This window comes from Coffea eugenioides, chromosome 7, assembly GCF_003713205.1.
Source record: "Coffea eugenioides isolate CCC68of chromosome 7, Ceug_1.0, whole genome shotgun sequence".
In the NCBI taxonomy this organism is placed as follows: Eukaryota; Viridiplantae; Streptophyta; class Magnoliopsida; order Gentianales; family Rubiaceae; genus Coffea; species Coffea eugenioides.
Genome location: NC_040041.1, coordinates 16,614,876 through 16,632,363, shown reverse-complemented (window position 1 = coordinate 16,632,363; position 17,488 = coordinate 16,614,876). Strand labels below are relative to the sequence as shown.

The following is a 17,488-nucleotide window of genomic DNA, read 5'->3' as shown; positions in this document are numbered from 1 at the left end:
ATGCATAATTGTAAAATTTACTCGTGATATTTGTATAAAGATATACAGATGATAAGGGTTTTCTTCTCCTTGTATGTTTCTCCATTTTCTAGAGAATATCTATTTTTTGAAATTGATTTTTTTTTTTTTACAATCTCAACCAATGACTAATGAGAAATTTTTCATGTTTCAATTAGGAAATTTTGATACATATAATAATTGGAGATGGAGTCCAAGGCTAGTTTTATCGCTTTCAATAAGCAATTTTTAATTATAATTACTAATACTATTAAGATGTAATCAATTGGACTATTTTATTTCTTTTAATTAGTGCCACATTAAAATACAATAATTCTAATTAAAAAGACATGAGGGTAATTTAGGAATAACAAAAACTAAAATAAAAAGTGCTTATACTTACACTCCCTAATACCAACATTCATACTTTTTAATAAAACAACAACAACAATAATAATAATAATAATAATAATAATAATAATAATAATAATAATTACCAATACTATTAAGATGTAATCAATTGGGGTGTTTTATTTCTTTTAATTAGTGCATGCCACATTAAAATACAATAATTCTAATTAAAGTGTTGAACGGTGAATGCATATCATCCCAGAACCAAAAAGTGATTCGACAAAAGGAAGAAGCTGCTTAAGGATGTCTAATGCTCAAGGAAGAAGCTGCTTCTTCAGATCGAGATGGAAACAAGTAGATTAGGAAAAAAAAAACACAAATTGGCAAATATTTTTATCATCAACAAATGGAAAGAGCAACAAGCGGTACGTGCAAGAAGACACTAGAGTCAACACAATCTTCAAGGAGCATTACTTTTACACTTCCAGAATTGGAATTGGAGTCCACAATTTTTATTCATTTGTGCAATCGGTAAGAAGGCACAACCTTTAAATGCTTTGCTCTTGGGGTTACTACACTAAAAGCCTCAGACATATCCAAATCTGTTGGCGGAATGTTATTTGCAAGTTCCCAATTGAAGTAATGCACCAACTGTGCCAGCACAAAATGAACAACGAGGAGCCCCAACTGCAAACCAGGGCAACTTCTTCTGCCTGAGCCAAATGGTGTGAGTCGAAAATCTTGGCCGCGAAGGTCTATATTGCAATCTTTGAATCTTTCAGGGTTGAAGGTCTCAGGATCAGGCCAGACATTTGGATCGCGTCCGATTGCGTACACGTTTATGATGATCCGCGATTTTTTCTGAATGTGGAAATCATCAACTGTGCAATCTTCCATTGACTCGTGGGGAAGCATTAGCGGTCCCACAGGATGAAGCCTCATGGATTCTTTTACAACCATGTCCAAATGCTCTCGGCCTTCAAGATCTGATTCCTCCACAATTCTCTCGAATCCAACTTTTTCTTCCAATTCTTTCTGGAGTTTCTGCATTGCCTCGGGATGCCTAAGGAGTTCTGACATGGCCCATTCAACAGCTGTCGTAGAACTGTCCATTGAGGCTAGAAGCATATCCTGTATTTTGAGTTAGATACATGAAAGAGTAAGAATTGTGCCAAATTTGGCTTCATTTATCACAAGCACTGATTTATTTGATATAGCATTTGGAACAATCCCTTTCTCAGCAGTATTGGAAGAAAAAGAAAGAGAATGAATAGAATTGGATCTTGGTAACTGCCCTCAATTTGCTTTGCATTAGAATAACACTACAATAATCATTTCTTCAGACTTACCAACGAAACATCAAATAAGAATATAAAGCTACCAAACTTACAAACAGGATAGCTTTGACATGACGACGATCAAAAATCGAATTCAGATGTTCCAGATTGAATAATTCCCATCATGATGTCCACGAAGTCCTTGGTTCTCTTGTGCTCCTTGGATTCAAGATGTCCATCAATGATTTTATCAAAAAAAATTATCGAACACCTTAGCTAAAACCTTAAATCGACGAGTAAGTCCCTGAAGATCAAGCACACCAAGCAGGGGAAAATAATCACCAAGGTTTGGCAGCGCTGCAACACGCAATGCTTCTTGAATGACCTCTCCAAACCCCCTATCATCAAAATCCTTGTCCATATACTTCTTTCCAAATATCATCAAGCAACTCATATTTGCACCAAAGGATGACATCGCAGCACTAAGGTCAACAGCAACACCGTCTGAGGCAGCCTGTTTGAGTGATTTAACCAATGTTCCAGCCTCTTCTCTTCTCTTTTTTTTTTTTTTGTCGACACAGGGGTGTTCCGGTCAATCCTTACGGGGCCCGACTAATCCCCTGCGGCCCGGGCCCGGCGCCCCAACCTGGCCCGAACACGTTAAGTGCGTGGAGGAATCCAGTGGAGCGGAGACTCGAACTTGTGACCTCAAGGTTCACTGGTGAGAGGCGCTGCCGCTGGACCATTCACGCGGGGGCCAGCCTCTTTTCTTCTCATTGGCAGAAATTGTTGATTTCAACGGCCGCAAATGTTGACTGACTTTGTGGCATAATTTTTTGTTTTCCTTCATCCTACATCGGCAAAGGCTTGAGGAAAGCCTTCTCTGGTTTCCTATAAATAAGGAAGCCTATTGAAGGAATCAACTCGCACGACTCAAGAGAGTTATATGGGCTATTAGTTTCTTGAGTCATCTAGCCTATTTAGTCAAATATTTTAGGCTCTCTTGTTTTGAGTTTAGGAATATTTCTAAACTCTTTTTGTAAGTGCCTTTTGGCCTAGGAACCACTTTCCTACGGCTTTTGTATTTCTTTTTCATAGTAGAAATATTGCTCCTCCCTCGCCCGTGGACGTAGGTCAATTTGACCGAACCACGTAAATCTTCCGTGTCTTTTATTTGCTTTATTATTTGTCTTTATTGGGTTGCCGCAACCCTTTTATATGATCGATTTTACCGCCTAATTATTATATGGCTGGTGTCTACCGCCTAATCATTATATAATCGGTTATACCACCTACTTTGTTCTAACTTGAGTTTGTCTATTTCCTGGGTTAGCCCTAACAAACTGGTATCAGAGCTGGTTGTTATATTTTGCAAGACAGGTTCATCTGGTGGGGTCTGTCCATCCTGTGGGGCCCACTCATCTTGTGGGGTCCGTTTATCTGTGGGACCCGCTCATCCCGTGGGATCCATTCACCCCGTGGGGCCCGCTCACCCTGTAGGGTCCGCTCACGAGACTTGCATATTTGTTTGACCAGTTTTTTGAGGCAAACTTCAGGATACAGATTTTGTGGCAACAATGACGATAACAAAGACGGTTGTCGAAAAATTCGACAGGAATGTCAACTTCGGAATGTGGCAGCTCAAGATGGAGGCCATTCTTGTTCAAGACGGAGTTGATTTGGCAATTCATGGAATTGAGAAAAACCAGAAGATGTAAAGGATGCGGATTTCGCCGATATGGATAAGAAGGCCAGATCCAGCATAATTTTAAATCTCTCCGATGAGGTATTGCGTGAGGTAGCAATGGAGACTTCAGCCAAGGCTATGTGGGATAAATTGAAAGTCTTATATATGAAGAAGACAGTCGAGAATCGGCTATATATGAAGCAGAGTTTGTATATGCTTCGGATGTCTGAAGGTACATCTATACTCTTCCATCTTGATAAATTTGATTCCATTATTATGGATTTGGAGAATATAGATTCAAAAATTGATGATGAAGATCAGGCCCTATTACTTTTGTGTTCCCTTCCCCAATCTTTTAAGCATTTTCGTGATACTATGATTTATGGAAAGGAAACAATTTCGTATCGGGAAATTAAATTTGCATTAAAATCTAAAGAGCAGATAGATAGGGACATTACTGTGGAAACTAGTGGGAGTCAAGCTGATGGCTTGTTTGTTCGGGGTAGATTTGAAAAAAGAAACACAGAAAATAGAAATAGATCCAAGTCCAGACATAAAAATGTGGTGTGCAACTATTGTAAAAAGAAAGGCCATGTTATCTCTGATTGCTTTAAATTGAAAAATAAAGAAAAGCAAAAAGGAAAATTTGTTGAGAAAAATACTGAATCCGCTGAAGCTAGTATAGCAGCTGATGAGAATGATGGAACTGTTTTCTGTGCAACGAAAAATAATTTTAGGTCTAACAATGAGTGGATTTTAGATTCGGGTTGTTCATATCATATGTGTCCCAATAGGGACTGGTTTTCAACATATGAATCAACTGAAGGTGGAGTTGTCTTAATGGGTAACAACGCTGTTTGTAAAGTTGTTGGCAAAGGCACAATCCGGATTAAAATGTACGATGGTATTGTGAGGACGCTCACAGATGTTAGACATGTTCCAGATTTGAAGAAAAATCTCATCTCTTTGGGCACTCTTGAGTCTATTGGGTGCAGGTATTCAGGTGGAGACGGAGTTCTCAAAATCACTCGAGGAGCTCTTGTTGTTATGAAGGCACACAGATCTGGTACTTTATATATTTTGCAGGGATCTACTGTTACAGGTGCTGCTGCTGTTTCAACATCATCTTTGTCAGATATAGACATCACCAAATTATGGCATATGCGTTTGGGGCACATGAGCGAAAAAGGCTTAGGGCATACTAAGCAAAAGAGGACTTCTTTGTGGACAAAGTACCGGGCCATTGGAATTCTGTGAACATTGTATTTTTGGGAAGCAGAAAAGAGTCAGTTTCAGTTCACCAGCAATTCACAAGACAAAAGGTACTCTCGATTACATTCATTCAGATCTATGGGGTCCTTCTCGTGCTCCTTCTAAAGGTGGTGCCAGGTACATGTTGACTTTCATTGATGATTATTCAAGGAAAGTTTGGGTATATTTTCTTAAGCATAAAAATGATGTTTTCCTAACTTTCAAGCAATGGAAAGTTTTGATTGAGAAACAAACAGGAAAACATATTAAGCGGTCAGGACAGATAATGGCATGGAATTTTGTGAAGGTGAATTTAATGAATTCTGCAAGAATGAAGGAATTGTTCGGCATCACACCGTCAGGATGACGCCTCAACAAAATGGTGTGGCCGAACGTATGAACAGAACTCTTTTGGAGAGAGCAAGATGTATGATCTCCAATGCAGGGTTGACAAACGACTTTTGGGCAGAGGCGATCAATATGGCCTGTTATATTGTCAACCGTTCTCCTTCTGCATCTCTTGATTTCAAAACTCCTGAGGAAGTTTGGTCAGGTACTCCTGCTGATTACTCCAATTTAAAAGTTTTTGGGTGTCCAGCATACATGCACGTGAATGATGAAAAATTGGAGCCTAGGGCTAAAAAGTGCATTTTTCTTGGGTATGCTTCTGGGGTGAAAGGATACAGATTATGGTGTCCTGATCCCAAATCTCCAAAATTTGTGATCAGTAGAGATGTTACTTTTGATGAATTGTCTATGTTATCTTCCAAGAAGGAGTCTTCTAGTCCTTGTACTACTGATAGTACACAGAAGCAGGTGGAGCTTGATATTGGCAGTTCTGGTCCTTCTCAGACCAAATCTTCTATTCAACAAATGCCAGTAGATACACTTGAATCTACTGTTGAAGATAGTTCAGAAGAAGAAGAGTATTCCATAGCCAGAGATAGAGCAAGGAGAGACATTCGACCACCACAAAGATATGCAAATTTAGTTGCATATGCTTTGTCTGTTGCAGAAGAAACTGATGCAGTTGGTGAGCCTTCCACCTATTCAGAAGCAGTTTCTTGTGATGACTCTGCAAAGTGGTTGATTGCGATGAATGAAGAAATTGAATCTCTTCATCGTAATAAAACTTGGGTTCTTGTAAAGCCGCCGTCAGCTAAGAAAATTGTTGGATGCAAATGGGTCTTCAAGAAAAAGGAAGGTATTCCAGGGGTTGAAGATGCAAGATATAAAGCACGATTGGTTGCAAAGGGCTATAGTCAGGTACAAGGTGTTGATTTTAATGATGTGTTTTCACCTGTTGTTAAACATAGCTCTATTCGTGTTTTGCTTGCTTTAGTTGCCATGTATAATTTGGAGTTAGAACAGCTCGACGTTAAGACAGCTTTCTTACATGGCGAACTTGAAGAACAAATTTAGATGAGACAACCCCAAGGTTTTGAGATTGAAGGTAAGGAAGACCATGTTTGCTTATTGAAGAAATCCTTATATGGATTGAAGTAGTCTCCAAGACAATGGTATAAGAGGTTTGATTCCTTTATGTTGGGTCATGGTTATTCAAGGAGCATGTATGATAGTTGTGTTTACTTCCGAAAGTTAAATGATGGTTCTTTCATTTACTTATTGTTATATGTTGATGACATGCTCATTGCTGCCAAGAATTTGTCAGAAATTCACACTTTGAAACTGCAGTGAAATAGTGAATTTGAAATGAAAGATTTGGGAGCAGTTAAGAAAATTCTTGGCATGGATATCAATCGAGATCGAGGAGTAGGAAAATTGTTCTTGACCCAGAAAAATTACCTTGAAAAAGTTTTGGAGCGTTTTGGCATGAAAGATGCTAAACCAGTATCTACTCCTCTTGCTAGCCATTTTCGGCTATCTGCTGCTCAATCACCACAATCAGATAAAGAGAAAAATTATATGGCACAGGTTCCTTATTCCAGTGCAGTCGGCAGTGTCATGTATGCAATGGTTTGTACTCGTCCAGATATCTCACATGCAATCAGTGTTATTAGCAGATATATGTCTTGCCCTGGTAAAGCACATTGGCAGGCTGTGAATTGGATTCTCATATACTTGCGAGGTATTTCAAATGTATGTTTGGAGTTTGGAAGAAATAAAAACACTTTGGTTGGTTTTGTAGACTCAGACTACGCTGGGGATCTTGACAGGAGAAGATCACTTTCAGACTATGTATTTTGTATTGGCGGTTGTGATGTTAGGTGGAAAGCTACTCTACAACCTGTCGTAGCTTTGTCTACTACAGAAGCAGAATATATGGCTATGACCGAGGCAATCAAAGAAGCCTTGTGGTTGAAGAGTTTATTTAGCGAGTTAAGTCTATATCAAGGTGTTACTGATATTCACTGTGATAGTCAAAGTGCCATACACTTGACTAAAGATCAGATGTATCATGAGAGGACGAAACACATTGATTGAAGTATCACTTCATTCGGGATATCATTGCTGAGGGAAAAGTCCTTATTCAGAAAACCAATACTAAGGACAATCCAGCCGATATGTTTACCAAACATCTTCCACTTTACAAGTTCAAGCAGTGCTTGGATTTGGTTGGTATTCGTTGTTGGTGATTTAAGCCCATTGGGGTTTATGTGGAGAAGGTGGAGCAGTTTTGCTATTATCGATGGTAAGACTACAAATTATACCAAGGTGGATATTTGTTGATTTCAACGGCCGCAAATGTTGACTGACTTTGTGGCATAATTTTTTGTTTTCCTTCATCCCACATCGGCAAAGGCTTGAGGAAAGCCTTCTCTGGTTTCCTATAAATAAGGAAGCCTATTGAAGGAATCAACTCGCACGACTCAAGAGAGTTATATGGGCTATTAGTTTCTTGAGTCATCTAACCCATTTAGTCAAATATTTTAGGCTCTCTTGTTTTGAATTTAGGAATATTTTCTAAACTCTTTTGTAAGTGTCTTTTGGCCTAGGAACCACTTTCCTACGGCTTTTGTATTTCTTTTTCACAATAGAAATATTGCTCCTCCCTCGCCCGTGGACGTAGGTCAATTTGACCGAACCACGTAAATCTTCTGTGTCTTTTATTTGCTTTATTATTTGTCTTTATTGGGTTGCCGCAACCCTTTTATATGGTCAGTTTTACCGCCTAATTATTATATGGTTGGTGTCTACCGCCTAATTATTATATGGTCGGTTATACCACCTACTTTGTTCTAACTTGAGTTTGTCTAGTTCCTGGGCCAGCCCTAATAGAAATGAATTGATTTTGTGGCTACTGAACAGCTGCAGCATGCAAAGCTTACGCATGTTTCGCCAATACGGTCCATATTGGCAGAAAGACAAGTTCCTCTGCTCATAACAAATATACCAAGAGGCTTCATGATAAGGCCTACTAGAAAAAACTTGATCGTAAGTCTTGAGAAACTTTTCAGCTGCTTCAGGGGATGAGACAATGATTGCTGGGACATAACCGAATCGCATGTACATTATAGGGCCATGCTTTTTGGCTAGTTTTGCCAAATCTTGGTGAGGATTCTTGCCTAACAGATGCAGATTTCCTATAATAGGAAGCCCTTTTGGACCTGGAGGAAATCTCTTTCTCTTCTTCATCAAGAACAAATCTTGAAGAAAAAACCAAACAACAGCCAAGGCTAGAGCTGTCCATAGCCAATGAATGCTTATCATCTTTCTCAGTTTGCTTAATGGTATTCTAATGCTTGTTTTTTTGATCTAAGGATAGGCCTCAGTGCAGGTATTTATGTCTACTAGTAGTATTGGACAGCTATGTGTAAAGCGTGATAATTGTAAGGCCCAAAGACAATCTAAAAGACAACCTAAGAGGAGGGGTGAATTATGTTGATTAAAATCTTAGTCAAATTTATGCAATTTTTCTTTAATAAAAATTTACCTTCTTTTCTAGTAATAATCAACCAAGTAGATTAGAAGAAGAGAGCAATGTTGATTAGAAAAACAAGTATAGATAAGCAATGAGAATTTTATTAAACAAAAAGAATATGATAGAATATCAAACCGATTGTCTACCAAGCTTTCCTCAAACTTGAAGACCAATCACTAGGTTGAGCAACTTCTCTTTGATGAAAGATGATCAACTAGATGTACAATGGAGGGAGCACTTCCTCCTTGCCCTAAGCCTCACTTAGTCAAACTAAGAAGTTTTACAATCACTCAGATAACCCTCAACAAAACTACACTAATGAAACTTTCAACCACAAGAGAAATGCTCACAAGAAATTCACACCACTTGGAGAACAAATCTAGCTTTGGAGACTATTTTCTAACTAAAATATCTCTTGAGATCTTGTAAACAAAGTGTGCAAAAGTCCCCCACTGATTCAGAATCGTTTGTATTTAAAGGTAACCAAGAATGGGCTTCATTAATGCTTCCAACGGATAGAAGGCAGATGAAGAGTCAGCTAGCCGTTGGGGCTGTCGGACGTCCGAAAGATTAGTCATCATCCGATCCCATCGTCTGAAAAATAGTCAAGTTGTTGTTCGGACGTCCGATGTGATTTTATCGTCCGAGCTTCTGTGTCCGAACGTCGTCCAGAGAGTTACAAAGTTTCGTGGAATTTTTAGGACGTCCGATGCGATCGATGTGCGTCCGAGGAGTGCGTCCGATCCATCCGGACGTCCGATGCTTCCTCACGGGCGTCCGATAGAATTTCCTTCTTGATGTTCTTCATCCTTTCGGACGTCCGACAGCTTCCTTCGGACGTCCGACATGAGTGCCCTGTTTTTGCTTCTTCTTTTGGTTGATTTTCTTTCCTTGATACCTTTGTATCTAATTCTCTAAAAAGCAAAACACTTATATTTGAAGAGAATTAGATAAACATTTCAAAGTGCTTTTGTGATCATCAAAATCAAGAATAACAATAATCATGGTTCAAATCACTGGAACGGAGCAGCCTGTTCCGATACTGGGACGAGATGACTTCAAGATACATGGGTCGTTGAGAATTCGGACGAGTCACCAAGAACTCGATTGCGAAGTAGAAACGATCGAGTCACGCCGAATCGTTCCAAGTCATCCCGAGTTTAGCATATTTTGTTTATATTATTTTGTTTCTTTTGCTAATTTTTTATTATTTTTGTTAACATATTTTTTATATTATTCATAATTTTTAGAATATTAAATGCTTCAGAATTTGCGTCTCACATACCACGAATGATATGTTGAGACCGGCGTGGAACGGTTCGAGTCGCGATTGTGACTTTGAACCGTGGTGATAATCTAACGGTTGTGAATAAAAAATTTATTACGTATCGAGTTCACTTGCAAGAAGTTGATTGGAAATTACAGCATTTCTAAGTAGATAAACGCGAATATAGGAATCACTAAAATCAAGTAGCTGAACTATCTTTTAATTTATTTCTATCGCTAATTGTGCGTGGCTTAGTATGGAATTTTCCTATATACACTCCCTAAGGTAAAGGGTGTCAAATATCACTCTTCGTACCAGGTACAGCCACATTGATGGAGATCAAGGTGAGTAGCCAGCTATGCAAGTCGAGAGGGTTTGAGTGCCTTTGGAACCGGTTACACGGGCATGAGCCAAGCAACTTTGTGATGCACTTCAAGGGTTGGTGCTTGCTGTCCATGACCAAGTTAATGTTCCGAATATCATTAAAGGTCTTGAATATAAAGATTTGAGGGTTGTTCATCTCTTCCAAGTCAAGGAAGCTTCGGTCGAGTCAATTGAAATTCATGATTGAAGTCGAGTTGATTAAATTAGTTTCATGATTAGCTAGTTATTAAATTCGTTAATTAGTTAGTCTTTCCAATAATAGTTTTATTTGGCTATCGTAATTTGCTAATTATAGCCGAATTAGGGTGTCCTATTTGGTTTGGGAAAGTCATTATTTAGTCTTGTGTCTTGTACGGCTATTAATAGCCTAACGATGACATTTTTTAGTAAGAATCAGAATTTATAAAAATAATAACGAGAGTTCTCTCTTGGCTTTCGACGAAAGCTCTTTGAACATCTTAGACAAATTTCTTTGAGTGTTCGCGACTTATCAATTGAAGAACGCGTTCGATTGTGACGTCTACTAACGTACCGAGATTTGTTGACCATGTGATTAACGGATTGAGGTCTTCCGCTTCAAATTTTGATACAAACTTCTAGGCCCTTGGATCTGCGTATTACAAGTTGCTTGTGAGATAGAATGCAGTTCGTATCACACATTCTCTAGTGCTTTTGCAGATATTTATTCAGCAAGATGGGCAAATGTTCTAGCCATACGTTCACTGGAATTGACATTCAACTGATTTCGATGATATGGTTGCAAATCTTTTCCACAAAAATAAAAAAGATTATCTTGAAGTTTGATGCCGTACAATTTGAACCGCTACTTATTATAGTATAATTCACACCACTTCAATTCAATTCACAAATTTGGTAAGTAGTCTCGTGACTCAATTCCAAGACCTTGCCAGTTATGGGATATTTTATTGTGCCACATTCCATTGTGATCGTACATTGAAAAAGATCCAAAAACGTGCCGTAAGTTTTTTTTTTCCATTTTTTCAAAATTTTATAGACTGTTCTCATACAGGAAAACTGATAATTCTTGCGACTGGCCTTATCAGGAGTATATATGAATAAATTACAGATAAGCTTGTAGATTTTTCAACTCTACCCATCCGAACAGATAGTGGTGACATTGTTGCAGATTGCAACCCGTCAATTGTCACAATTCTAACATGTTACATAGTTTGTCTTTTTTGTCTGTCCACACAATAATTCCTATTCTACATACAGGGAACGGACGAATCCAAAAAGGTAAATGAAAACTCTAAGGAGATTGAACCGTTACCAGATCAAACAAATACTTATGCACCCGTTTATGAAACTATCAGGAAATCGGGATAAGAATGCAAGTCAAGAAATTTGATCTCAATGAGAGCTTTAAGTCCTTCCTTGTGTTTAACTAGAGGTGGCAAATCAACTCACTTAATTAAATTTTTCCTACCCGCCCATGTCTCTTCTTTTCCCCCACCTTTTTTTTTTCAAATTTTTCATTTTGTCATGATGTTAACTACTTTTGTTTCATTATTATTATTATTTGTTGGTTTTATCTTATTATTTTATTTTCTCTTAGTTTGTTAACTTGCTCATTTTTTAGCATTACCAATTTATGATAAATTTTAGCCTATTTTCTTATCTTTATAAAATGAAATTTTAAATTTATATATGAAAAAAATGTTAGGGGTTCAAAATTTTTGGATTAAGTTTTTATATTAATTTTTATAGTACTTAGTTCAAATTTTATATTCTTATTATTCAATTATTAAATAATAGGTAATTTTGTGACATAGAGTATAAATGAAAAAAAATTGGTAATTAAGTTTATTGAACATTATAAGTAAATATTTAAAACTAATGATGGGTACAAAAAGTGGTATAAATTGATAACTTAGTTTGCAAAAATGAATTTAAATGAGTTTACAAAAAATTAAAATAAATGGGTTATAAATGGGTAATTGGGTTACCCAATTCATTTTTTGACTTACCCATTTATACCCATCTAATTAAATGGGTATAAATGAGTTGACTCACTTATACCGATTACCCATTTTATCCAACCCAAACCCGCCCAAGTTACCCATTTTTACACCTCTATGTTTAACTAAGATCAAATGGATCCGTGGCGCAATCTGATCCGTGGATACCTGGCTAAGTATTATTTCTCTTGTTTAACATCACAAGTATTGTGTTGTCCTCAAAATCCTTCATTGGGCAAAAATGAGCAACTTAAACGTACTTTATTGGTGCTAGTAAGCATAAATTTTGACACTTATGGTAACGAGGAAGCAGGAATGTGAATAAAATCAAGGGATAATTTCAGAAACCTCCCCTGAGGTTTCTGATAGTCTCACTCTCCTCCCCTGTAGTTTCAAAAATATCACAAACCTCCCTTGAAATTTAGGATTTTGTAACAAAATAAGTCCATGATGTCAAAAGTGAACATAAAAAAGTGTTTTCAAGAAAGAGAGGAAATTTTGTTTCCATAAATGCCCCTGAGATAAGTGTACAAGTTATATTAGTGAAATAATAAAAACTAATAAAAATCAAAAATAAATTAGAAAAAAGGGATAATTTCAGATACAATATGTTGTTCATCAATAATATTATATCAAAAGCTTTTACTAGATGGTTATTTGTCCCAATTGCATACTAAATCAATCATTAGTGCTTATGAGAGTGCATTAAATATTTAGTAGAGAGATAGTTTACTTCAATAAGTAGTATGTATTTAAATACTTAGTGAATATACAATCTGATTAAAATAATGTACACCGTGTTATTGATCAAGTACGATGCATAGAAATTGTTGAACATGCAGTTATTTGACACATGCATATTGCAATTAGTCATCGCAGCAATATGCATAGTGCAATGGTATGTATACATTTGGAATGGTTATTGGTGCTTTGACCCACTTGTGCATCTCCTTACAAGCTACAGTGGGTATGTAATTTTATCTATATGACTAATACTAATTTGCCTATAAACACCTTACACGGGGTGATCTATGAGGTACAATCAGTTTACCAATATAGACATTATGTTAGATGTTAGTTATTTGACTCTGTATATCTATAAAAAGTAATGTAATGGTACGCATAAATTTGGAATGGTTAGGTGTTAAAAAAATGTACATCATATTAGGTATTAGTTATTTGATTATATATACATATAAAAGAGAGATTAGATATAGCGTAGAAAAAAATAATTACGTGAGTTGGAATGTATTTGTCCTGATAATCACGAAATATTAGCTGACTTGTGAAGGTATTTAAGTCTTTTTGGCCATAATGATGTAAGGAATGGGACCTAAATTCTGACAGGAGAGGTTTGTGATATTTTTGAAACTACAAGGGAGGAGAGTGAGACTGTCAGAAACCTCAGGGGAGGCATATGAAATTATCCCTAAAATCAATTTGTTGGTTGATATACTCTTCCATTTTTGTGTTTTATACATGAAAACCCAGTGTGTATTCAAAAGTTGAATGTCATAGCTGTAATTTCTTTGAGCTTTTTGTTGCAAAGTGACACCTTGACTTTTTCAGCATTCTCTGTTCTTTTCCTATATTAATAACTACTTTTTATGTGTAATCTTCCGTCATTGTGAACTTGTCATACCACATTGCTTAATAAAGTGCTTACTTTTCTATGGCTGGGTTTGGCTGTGAGCTTTTACGTTCATTTCTTGTGCTCCAGTGGTGCAGTGGAAGTAGTGTAAATGTGGTAGAGGACACATCAATGCTTTCTCTTCTTGGACCTTTATTTCTGATCTCATATTATCAATGATTCTTAATTTCCCTGGTTCTAAACCATTCAATTGCACAGGGTAAAACTGGATAGTGTAAACTGTTTAATGTGTAAGTTTACCTTTCTGTAGATTGACGCTTGCCACGATTGATTCCATTATTCTTGAACTAACTTCATAATGTGCTAGATTAAGTTGTCCAATACTCTGCTTTGATTATGGAAACTTGTCCTGATGTGCTATTTATGAAATGGTCACTTAAAATGCAAATCTCATTAAATTTTTGCTTTTGGAGTCATATACTTCTTCTAGGTGTTTGCATACTCGTCAATTTATTTGTTTTGAAATTTTTGGATATTCATGATGAATTTCTAGGCGCTTTTGTGATCTTCATTGCTATGTGTTTAATGTTTGTATGATGAAATTTTGAGGAATTTTTTTTTTGACAAAAGATAACATTTTTATAGATATTAACACTTGATAGTACAAGAGCTAATTACAAAAAGGAGTAACTACCCTCATATCTTTTCTAGCTAAATCTGATAGCCATGTTGGGAATGAACCTTTCCATTCACTATTCCTAAGTAACTTGACTGCAAATTGAGCCATCGCATGGCTGCAACCATTAGCAGTTCTGGGAACAAAAGAGAAAAGGCAACATTCAAAGCTCTTCTGTAGGTCCTCAATGTCTTCCAGGATTGTTTGTAATCTACAATCCTGAACATTGCCTGTGTTAATTAGGCTCACAATATTTTTGCAGTTAGATTGGACCTCTATGTTAATCCATCCTGCAACTTTAGCCATTTCCAGTGCTCCTCTTATAGCTAACGTTTCCTCTGTGGCTGCTTCCCCTTTCCTCCTCGCAGTGATTCCTTTAGCTTTCACGAACTCTCCACGCCAGTTCCTAGCAATAATTCCCAGGCCTGTCCTTACCATTTTAGCTGAGATTGCTGCATCTGTGTTGGTTTTAATTACTCCCTCCTTCGATGGCTCCTATCTCTGTTGCATCTGTGTTTCCACTTCTGTTGATGTATCTATTCATGTGTTCGTTTCATTCGCAGCTTCATATTCGATCCATTCCTGCCGAGCTTTGTCTACTATTAGTTTTGCATCCACGTTCTCAGTCTAGAATGTCATCTTGTTTCTAGCTTTCAAGATTTGCCATAATATGTTCACCGTGAGCTTGATTCTGTCTATTCCTTGCGCCTCCCTAACTGATTGCATCACAGCATCCCACCATCTCCACATGTTGCATTGCAGCTCAGTTATCCCCTCCCACCTCACTGGAGCTAACTTCCATACCACTTGAGCTTTTGGACAAAAGAAGAAAATGTGCTCTATGGTTTCAGTATCCTCCCCACAACACTTGCATAGGTTGCTTCCCTTCCCAATTCTCCTATGGAGTGCTTCATTAGCAGGCAATCCATTTTGTAGGCACCTCCATAAGAAGTGTTTCAACTTCATCTTAATGTTTAAGCTCCGCAATTTTTTCCACACCGTATGTTTCCTGACTTCCCAGCTAGTTTCTGAGCCAAGTGCTAACATTCGATTCCTGGTGTCTTCTTCCCCCTTTGCAATAGCATATCCTGTCTTCACTGTGTATACCCCAGATTTACTATGAGTCCAGAACAGTCTATCTTTTCTTCCATATAAGCTAAGGGGATGCTAGTTATGTTTTCCACATCATTTACATTAAACCAACACTGCAAGTCATTTGTCTTCCACTTTCCTCCCTCTATTAATTCATGGACATACTCTCGCTGGCAGCCTGCTGGTCTTGCAGTTGATGCTCTTCCATTGACCGAACCAGGTATCCACCTATCTTGCCAAGTCTTCACTGCCCTTCCATCTCCCACTCTCTTCCATAGATTCTGTTGAAGTAGTTCTCCCCTTTTGTGCATGCTTTTCCAGCACCAAGATGCTATGTTAGGAGGCTGTTGTCGAAACCAGTCTTCCTGTTTCATGTACTTTGCTTACTAACAAATTTGGATTGGTAACAACTCTCCAAATTTGTTTGGTAAACAAAGCTAAGTTGAAAGCTTCCAGATCTCTAAAGCCCAAACCCCCTTTCCCTTTTACATCTGAAAAAGCTTACTCCATCTTACCCAGTGCACTTTATTTTCTGTTTCCCCACTCCTCCACCAGAATCTTGCAATCCTAGCACTAATGCCCTGACACAACCCTTTAGGAAGTTTAAAGCAAGACATGATGTATATAGGCATGGCCATGATGACTGATTTGATCAGAACCTCTTTACCCACTTGACTAAGCATCTTCTGCTTCCAACCTCGTAGTTTGCTATTAATTTTACTTTTTCAGATACCCAAAAGCCTGATTCTTGGCTCTCCCTATGGTCATAGGTAGGCCTAGATATTTTTCACTGTGAGCCTCTCTCATGTTGTCCAACACCTCACTTATCTCCTCTCTTAACAGGTTGGGAGTATTTCTAGTAAAAAACATGATAGATTTATCAAAATTAACTACTTGTCCAGTGGCTTGGCCATATTGCTGAATGATCTCCTTTATCTTCTGAACTTCCTGTTTACTTGCTTTGCAGCATAAGAGGGAGTCATCTGCAAAAAACAAATAAGAGACCATGGGGCTGTCTTTGCAAATTTTGATGCCAGTTAATTGCTTTCCTTCCACAGCTTTCTTGAGTAAATTAGAAAGCCCTTCAGTACAAATAATGAACAAGTATGGAGATAAGGGATCTCCTTGTCAGATTCCTCTGGAAGGCTTTATAAATCCCACCTTTTGTCCATTCAGGTTAAAAGAATAAGAAACTGTGGAAATGCAAGCCATGATCCATTGAACAAGGACATAAACCCATGCGCATCATAATTCTTCCTAGAAATTTCCACTCCACTCTATCATAAACTTTAGACATATCAAGCTTAAGGGTCATGAAGCCTACTTTACCAGTTCTCCTACTTTTCAGGAAATGCAAAATTTCATGTGCAATGATAACATTGTCTAGAATTTGTCTCCCTGGAACAAAAGTAGATTGAGAGGGGCTAATGCAGTGCTTAAGAACTTTTTTCAGTCTATTAGCCAAAATCTTCGAAATGGTTTTATACAACACTGTACATAAGCTAATAGGTCTGAAATTAATCAGCATCACAGGATTATCAACCTTTGGGATTAGGGAGATGATGGTCTCATTGATAGATTTAAGAAGATTACCAGTATGAAAAAAGCTGGTAATGGCATTTACAATCTCAACTTTAATAATATTCCAGTATGTTTGGAAAAACAAAGGGGACATACCATTAATTCCAGGAGCTTTGTTAGGAAACATTGAGAAAATGGCTTGTTTGATCTCCATTTCGTCCACTGGTTTAATCAACTGTGCATTCATCAGAGTGGAAATAATGCGAGGTATTCCTTGCAGCACATCATCAAATTCTTTAGGATCAGTAGAGGTGAAAAGCTCCTTATAGTGCTTACATAATTCATCTTCAATTTCCTGTTCACTCCTACACCATTCCCCATTTGTCTTTTGTAGCATGCTGATCTTGTTCCTCTTCCTTTTTGCCATGACACTTAGATGAAAAAACCTATATTTTTGTCCTCCTCTTTGAGCTACCTACTTCTTGATTTTTGGCTCCAGTATAGCTCTTCTTCCTTATACGCTTTGCTTAAT

The 17,488-nt window shown here is 37.5% G+C and overlaps 1 pseudogene; it reads right to left on the bottom strand.

Annotated features, from left to right (window-relative positions):
* Window positions 1-864: 864 nt before the first annotated feature.
* Window positions 865-8,179, bottom strand: LOC113778834 (annotated as a pseudogene).
* Window positions 8,180-17,488: the final 9,309 nt, after the last annotated feature.